Source organism: Ostrinia nubilalis, chromosome 28 (genome assembly GCF_963855985.1).
Source record: "Ostrinia nubilalis chromosome 28, ilOstNubi1.1, whole genome shotgun sequence".
In the NCBI taxonomy this organism is placed as follows: domain Eukaryota; kingdom Metazoa; phylum Arthropoda; class Insecta; order Lepidoptera; family Crambidae; genus Ostrinia; species Ostrinia nubilalis.
Genome location: NC_087115.1, coordinates 4,240,186 through 4,255,505, shown reverse-complemented (window position 1 = coordinate 4,255,505; position 15,320 = coordinate 4,240,186). Strand labels below are relative to the sequence as shown.

The window sequence follows — 15,320 nt, the reverse complement described above, 5'->3', positions numbered from 1 at the left end:
GTTAACTACGAGAACACGTTGTACGTTTCCAGGTTGTAAGGGGAAGTCTTTCATAGTTTCAGTCCATGGTCTGGAAGATGTAGTGTGGGCAGGACCCTCACTAGGTGGACCGATGATCTTGTGCAGGTCACGTCAGTACCTGGATGCGGGCAGCGCGGGATCAGTCGTTAAGGAAATTCTCGGAGGAGGCTTTTGTCTAGTACTGGACGTCATTTGGCTGAAATGTTTTAAAGTTTGTGAAAAATGTAAGGTGACAGTGTGCCTAAATAAAAGTAAAAATTGTATTATGTCATTTCATAATGTAAATTTTATAATTAAATACTTATTAAACCATATAATTTTTTTTATTATTTTTCCCGAAACATAGATAACATTTAAAAGTAATATAATTTTTTTTGTTCAATTTGGAAAAATCGTGCACTGTAGGGTTAAGCACAACTCCGTCGAAGTCGAAAACCTAGGAGAGTCTTAATTGGCAACCAATAAAGCCATTAAAGCAATAAAATCTTTTGTAGGAATTATTTCCGATTTAAAATCTAATTCTACTGGCCTATGAAACGCGTTTGCGTTTTGACGCCGATGTACGCCGCGTATAGCATATTAGTATTAAGTTATCTTTGTAATCTTCTTTGTATAGCCATTAAAAGGCTGTAGCCTTAACAAAATGAATTCTCACGTACCTTTATAAGAAGTCAGATGAACTATCCTGGACAGCAACTATCGTCTAATGGTACAGCGTTGATGACAGCAGCACGGCCCGATACCCTGGAATAGTCGGCAAGTGATATTATGAAAAATGTATAATACACAAAATTTTCTAATCGATTATAATAAAAACCCAACTACGACAAAAAACGACGCTGAAAAAGTATAAAACAAGATTTTCAGAATACTGAACTGAACAAAGTTGCTAATGTAGTTGCATAGTAATTTTCATGTTTGGAAAACCGCAGTCACACGTTGTCAAAGTGCTACGGTAGGTAGGTATATATGTAACGTGTGACTACGCCTTTCCAAACATGAAAATTACTATGCAACTACATTAGCAACTTTGTTCAGTTCAGTATTCTGAAAATCTTGTTTTATACTTTTTCAGCGTCGTTTTTTGTCGTAGTTGGGTTTTAGTTTTTTTACTTTTTATTATTTGTACTATTTTGGTGTTAAAGTGTATGTGGCGCATAATATTAACAAAAGGTAAATTGATGAACTAATAAGTAGTAAAAAAGCTATGACCGAAAAGATGTGAATTATATGCAATCAGCCCATGAATACAGGTAAAGTCACAAGCAAATGCTAGTAATATATATATATTCAAAATGTACAAGTAAAGCGCTTTCAAATAATACCAAATACGGCATATTTATCTTAACTATATTTTCTTACTCTGTATGTTTTGTCCGCTAGAGGGCGCCACATTACATTTTGTGAAACCCCATATAGCCTATAATCAGCGGACAATTAAGACGCTTCTAATGATATGTCATTTGTTGAATTCTGATAATTATTTTAGAAGTTACGAGGAAACAGATGAACATACATACATACATAGCCTGTCAAAATCATAACCCTCCTTTTGCTTTGCCGTAGTCGGGTAAAAATGAATCATATAAGATTCAAATGTGTTGGTAAGCGCATACCTAACTCAACAACGCCTGGACCAATTTTACCAATTCTTTTTTTTAATGTTTGAAGTCCAAGGATGGTTCTTACGGCGAGAAAAAATCCAATAATTTCCGGGAAAACCCAAATAAAACTCGAAACTTCAGTAAAACTTCCGCTAGTTATTAATAATTTTCACTTTCGAAAAAAATTAATCCTTTAGATTCACGTTTTGACAGTTCACAGTATTAATTAATGACATAAGACTTTTACCTTACTCGAGTAGGCGCACACCGTTGATTTTTCGTTGGCCGATAGTTTAGTCGGGCCGTTGATCAGTATGGGCATGTATGGGAGGGCGCACACTACGCCGATTCGATTTGGCCGATTCTTCATACAATTTAAAATCGGGCACAACTATCGGCCAACTAAAAATCACCGGTGTGCGCATACTTTAAACGAAGCGCATACCTAATGTATGAAGTCTTAGATCCATTTATTATTTTATTAACCATGATAATACATGATACTTTTATCAGATCAGAGATAGTCCATATTATTATAGAAAGAAACATACTTCTAGACTGTTGATAATATTATTGTTATTAAGTAGGCACCTATAACACATTTACCTAAAACTTTAAACTTAAAAACTAAACTTTAAAAATTAATAAAAAACATCTACACGTCTAATACACACTTCGCGCTGAAATTAATGTAAAAATGTAAATATAATATTTACATAGTACAAACAGAGACAATGTTTTTCATTTTACAACAAAAAAATGTGTTTTACTTACGTTTTCAAGGTCTGAGGCGGATGAGTAGGTATGAAGATATAAAAAAAATAAAAATTTAACAAACTAAACAGGGATTCGAGTAGCTATAATTTGGCGCGTGTTTCTCATTGAGATGCCTGATTGAAGTGACTTGCTGTGCTGCGCGTGCGTCGTTTCGCTCGCACACACATATGTATGTAGTTAATTCTGATAGGTACAGTCGAACTCATACAGATGGGTTCCGTACGTAGTGGCGAAGGTCGATTTAGCGAAGTACGTTTTGGCGAAAAACATTCATTGTGGTACGCTGGAGCGAAAGGCCACTGAAGTGAAACACTCGTGGCCGAAAAAGTACTTTTGCTGACATAGGTAACAATGTACAAAATAACATGTATTTTGATGAAATTAAATTGTTACTAAATGTCATTGATCAAAAATAAAATCAAAACTAAGCTCTCCTAGGTCAGCAAAAGTAGGTACCTACTTTTTCGGCCGCGAGTGTTTCGCTTCAGTGGCCTTTCGCTCCAGCGTACGACAATGAATGTTTTTCGCCAAAACGTACTTCGCTAAATCGACCTTCGCCTCTACGTACGGGACCCCATACAGATACCACATTGAATTTGAGCACCCGCCCAAATAGCACCTGGCCTATTCCACCAATTAGCACCTATCAATAATTTTAGCAGGTGCTCTAAGTGGAATAAAATTTATTTTAAACGACGATTCATAATTTGAACAGTTCGCAAACGGTTCCCTAAATCGAAAAATAATCTTAAAAACCCTAAGTAATTTTTGAAGACATATCCAACGATACCCCACAGGATGGGGTAGGTGACGAAAAAAATTACCCCATTTTACATGTAGGGGAGATGATTGATGTTTTTTTTCAGTCGTTGAGGTTTTCAGGACTTAAAAAGGCGGGGTCTGATTAATAATTAAATCTGTATTTTTGTCAGTTATCGATTTTTCTCACTATCCAGATTTGGCTTAAACAGAATTTCCAGTTTCGACTGTATAATGTATTACACCAAAGTGCTTACACTATCATCTATTTTTAGCCGCCATGTTTATCGTTAGTAAGTATCGTTACCAACTACCAACTTCGCAATGCAGACGGCGAAAAATGGAACCGAAACCAAAAATCATTCTTTAATGAAACTGAGTTGAAAAATGCACATAATTTTTATACAGTTTCTCTTTAAAAGTAATATAATCAATATTATTAGTGAGACAGAGGAATTTCGGGTTCTCACTTCTAATTAAAATGGCTAAACAGTTTATTGAATCCTGCGCTAGCGACGCCATCTAACGAATTTGCAAGATGGCCGCTTTGTTTAATGTCAGACAGAAGTCAGTCTCAGTTTACCAGATGGGGAATCCCCGCGATAACATTCAGTATTGCACATCCGGCGTGACTAGGGTTGCCACTTTTTCCAGATCCAAAAATACAAAAGCCGGACTCGGTGTTTCATAAGAACTCGCTAATCTCAGGAACTTACAGGTCCGATTTGAAATACCTATCATTTTTGTGTTATATAGCCCATTTATCGAGGAACGCTTTAGGCTGTAAAACTCGACAACCAATAGGGGCGGAGCAATAAAGAAAAATGTTGCAAAAACGGGAAATATTATTGAAATTGTTTTCACGTTTACGAAGTCGCGCGCACAGCTAAGTAAACTGAACACAGTTTTTAATAAGTGACATTTTGGAAATGTCACTTTAATTAGAAACACTGTTTAACGAGAGTGTATTTTTTTATTATAAAGGTTATAGATAGATATTTCGTTGTTTATATAATTGATTTCTATAAACAACGAAAACCCAGACTGACTCAGTGTTATTTGCAGACTACTGTTTACATAATAAATATAATCTTGCTACTAAGTTTGCTACAACTTCTTGGAAACGGCAGCTATAATATGTCTAGCGTTTAACTGAGTCATTGCCTGTATGGGAGAGGCACGGGAGTTTTTGTGACGGTCAAATGTTAACGAGACTTATCGCCTTCAGATTTGTATGTTCATATTATAACGATCATTGCAAACGTCTTTGTTCATATAAAGATCATTGCAAATTTGTGATAGGGATAGACAGTCAGGAGATTTTTGGTTTGACAAAGGTAATACGATAGAGAATAACACAAAGTAATAAAAACTACCAGTTATTAGGAGAAATTTATCAAATAACCAAAGAAAGACGAATTTAAATGCAGATTTTTTTTTCAAAAAATGTTTTTTATTAATTATTTGTTGGCATTTTCTGGGTATTTTATGTATTTTTTTAGTATCGCCTGTTATTTAGCATTAATACTGTTTTTATTTTATCAGCATATGCCACTTAGTTTAATAGTTATTACGTTTTCTTTACAATAAGTAATTGAAAGAAAAAAAATCTCAGATATTTTTTGTCATTTTTTCCGTCGATAAAAATAGGTTTCTAAATTTTAATATAATATCTTTAGGGTGTTAGGCAATCGTAGAAATACGCACAAAATAAAACAGAGCATTGTATAAATATTTTTATTAAAAAATGTTGTGATTATAATATTGTCGTTTGTCTTAGAAGACCGTGGCGGTGAATAAAGGTTAAATATAGATATTTACCAGAATGTGACCTTATGATTCTTTTACAGATTCAATAAACATGCATTACTTAGGTACAAAAAAAAAGACCAGAGCCCCGATTACGGTAACTTTTAACGTCTACAATCCAGACACGCTTCTCGATTCTGCGATACAATTGGTCAAAACAGCTGACGTACGCTGTTGAACGACCAATCGTATCGCAGAATCGAGAAGCGTGTCTGGATTGTAGACGTTAAAAATGACCGTAATCGGGGCTCAGGCTTTAGAGATTACACTATCGTTGTGGGCATGTACACGTACACACACAAGTAAAGCTCACTCGCCTTCGTGAGTTGCAAGAACTATACTCAACATCAAATAAACCGCACCATCCGTGACGCGAACTTTAACGATTTTCTTCTGACACAATCATGGTGCGCCTCAACAATATTGGTGTTATTTGAAAGCCCAATAAATATCCTTAAAGAAAAACATATTTAATTTCTTAATAAATGATTTACATATACCATAAATGTGACATGAAAAAATACCTCACTTTGGGCCCACCTATGGGATCAATTAGACCAATTTTTATGGTTATAAAACCAAATAATGATCTCACGTGTCCTCTATAACAGATAGATAGCGATTAATCTCAACAGTTTTATAGCCATAAAAGTTGGCTCTAGCGTAACGTAAGTGCGCCTATTAACGACCCCCCAAAATTTGTATTCTATTACCGCCCTATTTTTCTTTCTTTCATAAAAGACATAATAACAGGTTCCAGAAAACACGTTACCTAAAAAATATCTAGATATGTTTATTGACTATCAAAACGATTAAAGTTTGTGTTCGTAAATAATTCGTAAACGGAGTTATTTGACATTAAATGGGACGCGCCCGCAACGGACGCACTTTTCATACTGACGCGCTCCCAGCTACTTAAGGTGCACCTTGTTATTAATTAGCGATTTTAACACATTTAAAATGAGTATACCAACATGTTTTTGCATAACAATATTAATTCGTACTTTACTTTCCTTAATAAACCCTCAATATAGCCCTCTCGCTGTATTTTTATGGATTAAATACAATTTTAAATAAGGGCGGTAATAGAAACACTTTAAATAATTTGGTTCCTAATAACGACCCATGGCGTTGTTAGAATTTTGATAATGTTTTTTATTTTGGTATTTAGGTATATCTTTAATTACGCATTTAACCTCCATTTTGTTATCTTGATCGTTTCATAAGAATATTTCACATAATTAAATCAATTAACGCCATACGTTAATTGCCACAGGTTTGGCATAAAACTGCAATGAACATGAAAGAATATCTCGACGGTCCCTACGTATAAAAACGTATCTGAAAACGGCCAATTTTACAGGAGAGCGGTTTGAAGGTTTAAACATGTGTAGCTCGCGTTCTATTTATCATACATTGATGAAATTTGGTATAATAGTTTTATATGAGGTATATTTTATAAAACATGAAGAATTATCAAAAAATAATCACAATAAGTGTATTATTTGTCATTTACTCACTTATACAACGGAAAGTTTCTAATTACAAATGACGTAAGTGGTACTTACTAACTTTTACGTCGGAGTAATATAGTTGATTAAATTATTAACTGCCACATAAGTAATTGTACATGGGAACAAAGTTCAGCTACTACTGACCGTAACTCTCACTCTAGGCCCATAGTCCTGCTCGACGAGGCATAACAGCGTCCCGCCTCGTTTCCCAGATAGTTGCATATTAGAGGCACTCAATACCTTAAGATTCTTCCTTATCTAAGGGGTCTTTTGACTGAAGAATACCTGTAGAACCGGTAAATTTTCTTTGTCAATAGTGCCGGCCAGGTTTGACAGCATGGCATCGAGTCCGAAGATCCACATGACTCTTTTTTGAGTTCGATCTTGTGGAACATTGAATACGACTGGGTACTAAATGGAATCCTTTTCAAGGACATGGGTTTTTCAAGGTATCATCTGCCATGCAGATAGTTTCATCATTACAAGAATATCCTCATAAATAAATAAATAACTTTCACAGCGAGGCGGCTTGCCTGGGCACCACAGACGGCATTATGGTCGCCCTAGGCCAGGGACCACATATATTTAAAGGCATCCCTGACACCTTCACCTGACGCCCACACCACTGTCAAAACTAAGGCCCAGATCAAATATCTAAGAGTTATCCTGTTAATCACCAGTGGCTCCAAGTAGTGAGCGCAAATACGGTGACCTGAACTGTACTGTAAGCTCGAACTTTTTCCAATCCGTCGCCGTGCGAATGGAAGACAGCTTGTTTTTTCGTGGCTGCTTCCCTAATTTGGAGGTCCGAAAACTCTATGTCGGAAGGCTATGGAGAAAGGCCTCTATACTGGCACCCTCAAAAGCATGATTCTGTCCCATCTAAGGCATCACCCTTATAGAGGGAAGGGTAACGCTGCCCATCTTCTAAGACCTTAACAGGCCCAGAAAGTCTACAGGGCTACATCGTCAACTTTAACGCAGCGTGAAGAACGAGGTGAAAGCTCCACCATAGGAGGACAGAGAGGACGTTTGACGTGAGACTCGCTAGACTGTGCTGTATTTTAATAGTTGATAAACCACCTCGGCGTGGGCCGTGGCTAAGTTGGGTCGCCGAACCTTATTCGCACTCGTGCTGAAGTTTAAGGTTGCTCTAGCGATCGCACCATGACTGAGCACGGATCCTTCGAGCCCTACCTGTATTGCAGTAGCTAGGAGCATACGACACACCATATTCTTGCGGGATAGCATAGTCAAAGCTATGTGGACGGTAACAAAACCTGGGTGGTAATGAATCACCTCTATCTGAGAAGACAAGGTGCCGCAAGAAGCTGCGGTACGATAGCGCGACTACGAACCAAGTGCGGGTGCATTTGAATTCGCTCCAGGGAAAGTGACAGTATGATTGCCTCCTATCTTCCTTCCTCGGTAATGGCCAGCGTAACGGTGTCGTGAGGCCGCACGGGAGGCATTGCATACATAAGCCACCACCACCGTCTGCTGACGGTGAGTGTGTGTACGGGAAAGCTGTGTGCTTCCAATTGCTCTCGTCCCAACTGTCGCCGTGTAGGTGGGAGATCTTTGTCCGGAATCTCAAAGTTAGCATTTATAGCGAGTGAAGGGGCACCAGGGTATTTTTAGTGGGTATACCTCATCCTTCTGACGGGTATATGTTTGCAATATCATGTAAGCATTATCATGTAATAGTAGATTCTAAATGCAGTTACTTTAAACTTTTGTTTGTAAGTGTTACCTGCTTATCTTTATTTCTGAATGTCTTAATATGCTTAATAAATAAATAAAATAAATTTTACGATTTTTTACTTGTATCTTGTATTATAAAGTAGTATAGGAGAAGAACTTGATTGCGTTGAGTCTAATAAATGACCCTGGATACTTCAGTCGTGTTCTATATCATATTTTATATTGTTTTGTCTTCACTTTTATGTCCACCAGATATTGCTAAAATACAATTTCTCAGCGTAAAACACCGTTACTGGCACTAACTTATAGACATAAAACAAACTTTTCCAAAGTAAAACATTTATAGTGGCAGTTACGGCTAGAAGATGCTTGAATTTTCCGACGTAAAAATAAGTAAGTGCCACCTACTTATAATAGTAACTTTAATTTTCCCTAGTAAAACAACGCAACTACCTTATGCCTACAGTTAACTGATTAATTTGCCGTTGGTATAATGTTGAGTGAAATATATTAAGTCAGAAACCATAATAATACCTATTTCCTTCATAAATTACGTATCAATTTACTCGATCTGCGCGAATGAAAGTGGCAGTTGCGGGGCTGGGCGCGCGGAGTAAGGCGTGTGGTCCAACGTAAAATTTCTTAACTCCCACTAATGCAATTTTACTGCGGAAATCGTTCTAATTTTGTAGTTGCGGGATTTGTTTTTTGACGTTTTAAGGTTAAATTTGATTAAAAACTGTATGTTTTTTTAACTGAGCCGAAACTTTTGGGTGCTCTGAAGGTTTTGCAAACAAAAACGGCAAATCACGGAACTGGTAGATACTGAAGTATACGTAGGGACCGTCGATCTGTAATAATGTATGACAATAGATTTTATAAAAAACCTGTTAAATTCTAATTAGTTCCTATTTGATATAAAATAAAACCTAATAAAAATGATACTTCACTGATCACGTCTTCATTAAAGTAGATATTTTAGCTAGCTACTGTTTTTTTTTACGGTCGCTAATAGAATAAAGTGATATTCATACTTAATTCTATTACCGCCTCATAACTATAACGCCACCTGCGAAGACTTATAAGCCTGTATTTTGTATATAACTAACATTTATGACATGCCACCAAACCAATCATGCGTTATCACAACTATTAGGTAACTTTTTAAGATCTTTTGAATAATAAAAAAATAATTTAAAATAATTATACAGTGTCCATTTAATTTTGTTCATAGTTTAAATTAAAATACACAATTACACACAATTAAATTCAATAAAAAACTAATTAAAAATAATGGTCAAATTAAAAATAAAAAATTAAATGAATATTAAATTTTATTAAAACTCAAATACAATTTAATAATGACCCCCACTACTCACTAGAACACCAGCCCCCCTAGACAAAACGCACTTTTTGATCGAATCGAAAATCGAATCCGTCAAATTCCATACAAAAAAGGGGCTTTTCGACCACTTTTCGACTGGTTTGCGATTATAATTGCACTTTGTCTAGACCCACAGGTATCGCGTAATAAAGTATAATAGAGGAATTTATAATTCTACTATTTCTGCTTGATTATTTATTTATTTTCGAGAAGCGTGCCTTTTCTCTTTTAATAATAAAAAAAAAATGAACTTGAAAAAAAAAACAAAGGATGATGGGCATATTGGGCGTTAAACCAACAGAAACAAAAAGTATACTAAATTAAAGCTTAATACTAGTACTTCATTTCATAGTATGACATCAATCCTGAAATACGCGGGGATACGGAGATAGAGGTAGTTGAATATGCAAAGTTTCTATAGTATTTCACATCACATTAGAGTAATAAAAATAGTATTAGGTCAATTAGATTGCTTTTATCGATCATATTGAGAGTATTGTATCATATCTTACTATTGATTCTATCGATTTAGTAAGTATTATAATTACTCTTACTAAATCATAATCGATTATTCGATTAAAATAATCGATTATATTGCTAAAAATAAGGAATTGAATTAATAATCAAATGATAGTATTGATGGTAATCAATAAAATCGATTAATCGAATTGTTAATCGATAAATCGTTATTTGGCAATATCGATTAATAATCGATTCGTGATCGATTATGCGACAACACTAAAGCTTAACTGGTAGAAATCCCATTGAAACATGACTGTGTTCATTTCATTTCTCTAAATGGTACCTACGAGTAGGTGTGGTCCTACGCACGTAATGTAGAACATGGACTTATTTTATACAATTTGTTGACCCCACTTCTTAACTGTTGGACATAATAATTGATAAATAACTTAATGTATCAATGTAGGTATATTAATTGATTATATTTTTTGTTTGCGCAATAAAACACCTATGACTATTATACATTATGTCAATTTCCAGGCAAACCCGGAAGTTTTAGGTAGTTATTTATATGAAAATATGTTTCTGATACTAAGTCCTAACAAATAATAGTAGTTACATTTCTGTTGGTTTTACGCCCAGATTCCATAGAAAAGTGCCCATCATCCTTTAACTAAAACTAAAAGCAAAACAAATTTAACTTGAAAAAATCAAGTGGTTCCCGAGCCTCTGAGCGGAAATCGAACCCGTGCCTCTTGGAATATACCCAATTGAAGAGCAATATTCTTAGCGGTCGGTAATAGAAACAGAAAAAAACGTTAATAGAAACACACCTCGTCTATAGGTCGGTAATAGAAGCAACTGCTTTTTCAGATTAAATTGCTATTTATTAATTATTGTGTGATTGTATACTCATTGTTACTACTTAAATTCAAAGATTAATTCATCATTGTTATAAATAACTTAAAGTGTCTTTTCTATCACCACGTCTTATATCTAATTTTCTAACGTTTATCCGAAGTCAGCTTAAACTGGCGGTAATAGGCGCATTTACGTTAACTAAGTACCTGGGTCTATTTTTTGAAGAAGTGACTCTGGATCCCTCTAAAGATAAATTTTTGGGATAGAAACCTTTCCTTTAATGAAATGAAGGTTAAAACTAGGCTTTTAAATGGTGCTAATATGGATGGGAAGTGGGGATGCATACCTACGTTTGAAAATGCTTGTCGCGGGAGGTGCGATTTATTTGATGTCGAGGTGTAATAAGTCAATGCTTTGTTGTCTTGGGTGTTTTAACCATCATGTCTATTCACAATTTTGGTATTTTCAGGAATGTAAACATTATCACCAATATCTGAGTTAACAACCTCGCTGTTGGCCCTAGCAACAACATTATTTTTAATGCGACTATCAGCAATATTCACGTTATTCCCAATCGTGCCATCGTTGCCAATAGTAGACCTTGTGATTATCGAGTTATTTTCAATTTTACAACGAATTCCAATGTCTGAACTATTAATCTCATCGTTGTTGCCAATACGACAGCCGTTTCTAATACGCGAATCTTTGATGACATCGTTGTTACCAATGTAAGAACCGTCCTCAATATGCGAATTTGTTATAACCACGTTGTTCCCAATGGTACAATCATTGCCGATAACTGTGTTTGTGTTAATCACGTTGTCGTTACCGATATTACAATTGTTCCCTATTTGAGTCTCCGGGCTTATGACATTGTTTGCTCCAATGTGTGTACCAGACCCAGCGCCTTCGATTAGGCGGCATGATCTGCAATAATTGAAAATGTTCAATGTTATTTAATTATTTTTACATGTATTCATTTAGTAATAATAAAGTGGGGCAGCTAGGATCTGGGGTGGAGGCCACGTACCACCCACAAGATGGACCGACGACCTCGTAAAGGTAGGAAGGCGCTGGATGCATCGCCACCAACCGGTCATTGTGGAGAGGCCTACGTTCAGCAGTGGACGCCCTATGGCTGAAATGATGATGAAAGAAAGTTACTTTACTCGTAACACCCCAGGATGTTGGGCTTCGAAGATAAATTCACAAAAAAGTAACATCTCATTAGCTATGGCAAGGGGCAGCTGCCCCTAGGGCCCCCTGAAAAATTACCCTAGAACCTAGATGTATTTCGCACCAGCTGCAGGTCTTCATCAACCGCTGCCTTCGCCGAATTCTCGGCATATACTGGCCCGAGAAAATCTCCAAAGTCAAGCTATTGGAACGCTGCCACGAAATTCCGATCGACCAGCAGATCAAGCGCCGCAAGTGGAACTGGATTGACCACACTCTCCGAAGGGACTCCGATCAAATCCCTAAGCAGGCTCTGGATTGGAACCCCCAAGGAAAACGCAAACGTGGTCGCCCCAGGCAAACTTGGCGGCGCACTGTAGCAGACGAGGCGAAGAAGATCGGCAAGACCTGGAGTGAGATCAAGCGAGAAGCTCAAGACCGAACAAGATGGAGGACTGTTGTGGACGCCCTCTGCCCCATCTAGGGGACATATATGACCTTAAGTCAAGTAAGTCTAGATGTAGATAATGCCCAGGGGTTCATCATCATCATCATGCACCGCCACATCAAATTTTCTGTTTGGCCCAATGGTCAACTGGGAGAGAAAGCATTAAGGCATTAAGTTCGCCCTTTGTACGGCAATTCTTTTTTGTGTGCAATAAGCCTAGGCGCAAGCCACCGACTTTTAGAGTAGGCGCACACCGTTGATTTTTAGTTGGCCGATAGTTGTGCCCGATTTCAAATTGTATGAAGAATCGGCCAAACAGAATCGGCGTAGTGTGCGCAATCCCATACATGCCCATACTGATCAACTGCCCGACTAAACTATCGGCTGACGAAAAATCAACGGTGTGCGCCTACTCTTAGATTCGATAGTTGGGTATGAAAGTGCGCACATCACACCGATTTGGTATCGGCCGCTATTTCATAAAATAACTATCGGCCAACTAAAAGTTGGTGGTCTTTTTTAGCTTTTAATAATAATAATCATCATTATTTCAGCCGTACCAATGCTGAACATAGGACCTAGGGGCCCAAATTAACTTAGTAAAAATGGTGTCCATAGCTTGGTAGTACGAAACTTACCCAAAACTAGCACTGTCTGAATGGGCGGTGACTACCTGATACAGGTATACTTTTACTTACTAGGTATGTCACCACAATTTTTGTAAAAGTTGGTTTGTTAACGAATAAAACATTTTTGATTTTGATTTGATTTGACGATGGATATGACTTTTGATAGCTTCAAACACGAATTCGTATAAAATATAAGAAAAATAAAAAGAGCAACGGATCCGAAATACTTACGTAAACACAATCAAAAATATATACGGCCAAAGAGCCGCTCGTGGGATGCTGGAAACGGGAGATGCTTTCCTGATAGAGAGGGGGGTCAGACAAGGTGGCCCACTCTGACCCAAGCTGTTTACGGCAGTACTAGAACAAATAAATAATAATTGAAAAATGAATAGTTAAAAAAAACTAAAAAACACGCTTTTAATTGCTGCACTTAAAGTCCAGCAGACTCGATCATCAGGACCCTGACATCATCCAGCACTAAAGTGCTCGAAAAGATAAATCCAATAAACCCAAACTCGATGCGATTCCACCGTTTCGTTTAGGAGTTCCTATGGCCACCTTCCAGTCCCATCATCAGACCAGCTCGATGGTACCATAATACTGTATTGTCATCTAATCTACATAAAATTGCCTAGTTTCATGATGATACAAGAATTAGAAGTGCGTGTAATTCAGATTCTTAGATATCCATTACATAGTTTATAATAAAACCGCGTTAAAAATAATTCGGCCGGCCATTATATATTATAATTATATTGTGAAAGTTTGTATGGATGACTGTTTGTTACTCTTTCACGCAAAAACTACTGAACGGATTTTGATGAAACTTTACAGAATTATAAATACCCATCATAACTTCATACAAAAAAGGCCATTGACCATTTCTCGATTGGTATGCGATTATAATGTGCACTTTGTCTATTAGAACCACAATTTCACGCAGACGAAGCCGTGGGCAAAAGCTAGTTCACACCAGGGATGTTATGGATATCCGTAACCGTAACCGAAACTTTCGAATATCCGAAACCGTAACCGTAACCAATTCAATAGTTTCGGATGTAGGCAGTTTAAATTGTTTTTTGTATAGCATTTTAAGTAAAGGCATAAATAACAGCCCTTTACCTTTTGGCATCTAGCTAGTATCATTTATTTTAAATTTTTATTCGATGTAAAGAGTGCGGCCATGATTTATTCACCGTGTTGGACAACTATTGCAAATTGCATTCTAAAGCACAGATATCCGTAACCGTAACCGAAACTTTCGGATATCAGAAATAAAAAAATATGTGTAACCGTAACCGAAACCGGTATTAATCCTATATCCGTAACCGTATCCATAACCGAAACTACATATCCATAACATCCATAGTTCACACCATAATCACAAGTTTTTTCGTAATAACCACACATTTTAAAAATAAATCAATTCTTATCATTATAGTTACCTACCTAAATGAAGACATTTTAAATTCTAAAAAACAATTACACTTTATGTTTCTGAGGTGAAGTATCAACTGAGTAGTGCATGTACAAGACAAGTGATTGTGCCGTATATATATAAAAAAACGGTCAAGTGCGTATCGTGGTACGCGAAAGGTTCCGTAGTTACCCATAGTTACGACAATATCTATACTCTATAGTACATACAGTGTGAATCACGATAAAGTGCACATATGAAATTAGGTGAAACTAGACCTATTTTTATCGACAAAAAAGAGGTCAAAAAATTTTGTGATTTACTTTGTATCATTCTCTATTGTATTACCTTCGTAAAACCAAAAATCGCATGTCTCTATCCCTATCACAACGTTTGCAATGATCGTTTGAACTAAGCCTCTCCGGGCGCGCCATTCATCGCTTCGTTAACAACGAAACTGAAAGTGGCTCTAGATTTGTAATTTTGATAAAGATAAGTTAAATTTCAAATAAAAACAAAAGATTTCGAAGTAAAATAAGCATTAGCATTTAGTTAAAATTAAAATTGTCTCTACCTGTAGCGGATAATAATGTTGTGGCAAGCATTTGTTCAAACGATCATAGCAAATGTTGTGATAGGGATAGAGACATGCGATTTTTGGCTTTACAAAGGTAATACGATAGAGAATAATACAAAGTAATAAAAACCACCTGTTATAGGGGCATTTTTTGGAAAAATTTATCAAATAACCA

General features: G+C 36.5%; 2 long non-coding RNA genes across 4 annotated transcripts in view; both read right to left on the bottom strand.

Moving 5' to 3' along the window:
• Positions 1-2,551, bottom strand: part of LOC135085244 (uncharacterized) — a 32,999-nt gene extending 30,448 nt beyond the window's left edge. The window contains exons 1-2 of one of the 3 annotated variants that reach the window (XR_010260039.1): positions 2,400-2,551; positions 681-765 (exon numbers count right to left, since the gene is read on the bottom strand). This is a non-coding gene — a long non-coding RNA (uncharacterized LOC135085244). The remainder of the gene's footprint in view (positions 1-680; positions 766-2,399) is intronic. The other 2 variants (XR_010260038.1, XR_010260037.1) reach the window with 2 other exon arrangements.
• A 2,333-nt stretch (positions 2,552-4,884) lies between these two features.
• On the bottom strand, positions 4,885-14,677 carry LOC135085243 (uncharacterized). Its single transcript, XR_010260036.1, has 3 exons — positions 14,601-14,677; positions 13,380-13,508; positions 4,885-11,822 (listed from the first exon to the last, which is right to left on the bottom strand). It is a non-coding gene; the product is annotated as an uncharacterized LOC135085243 (long non-coding RNA).
• Positions 14,678-15,320: the final 643 nt, after the last annotated feature.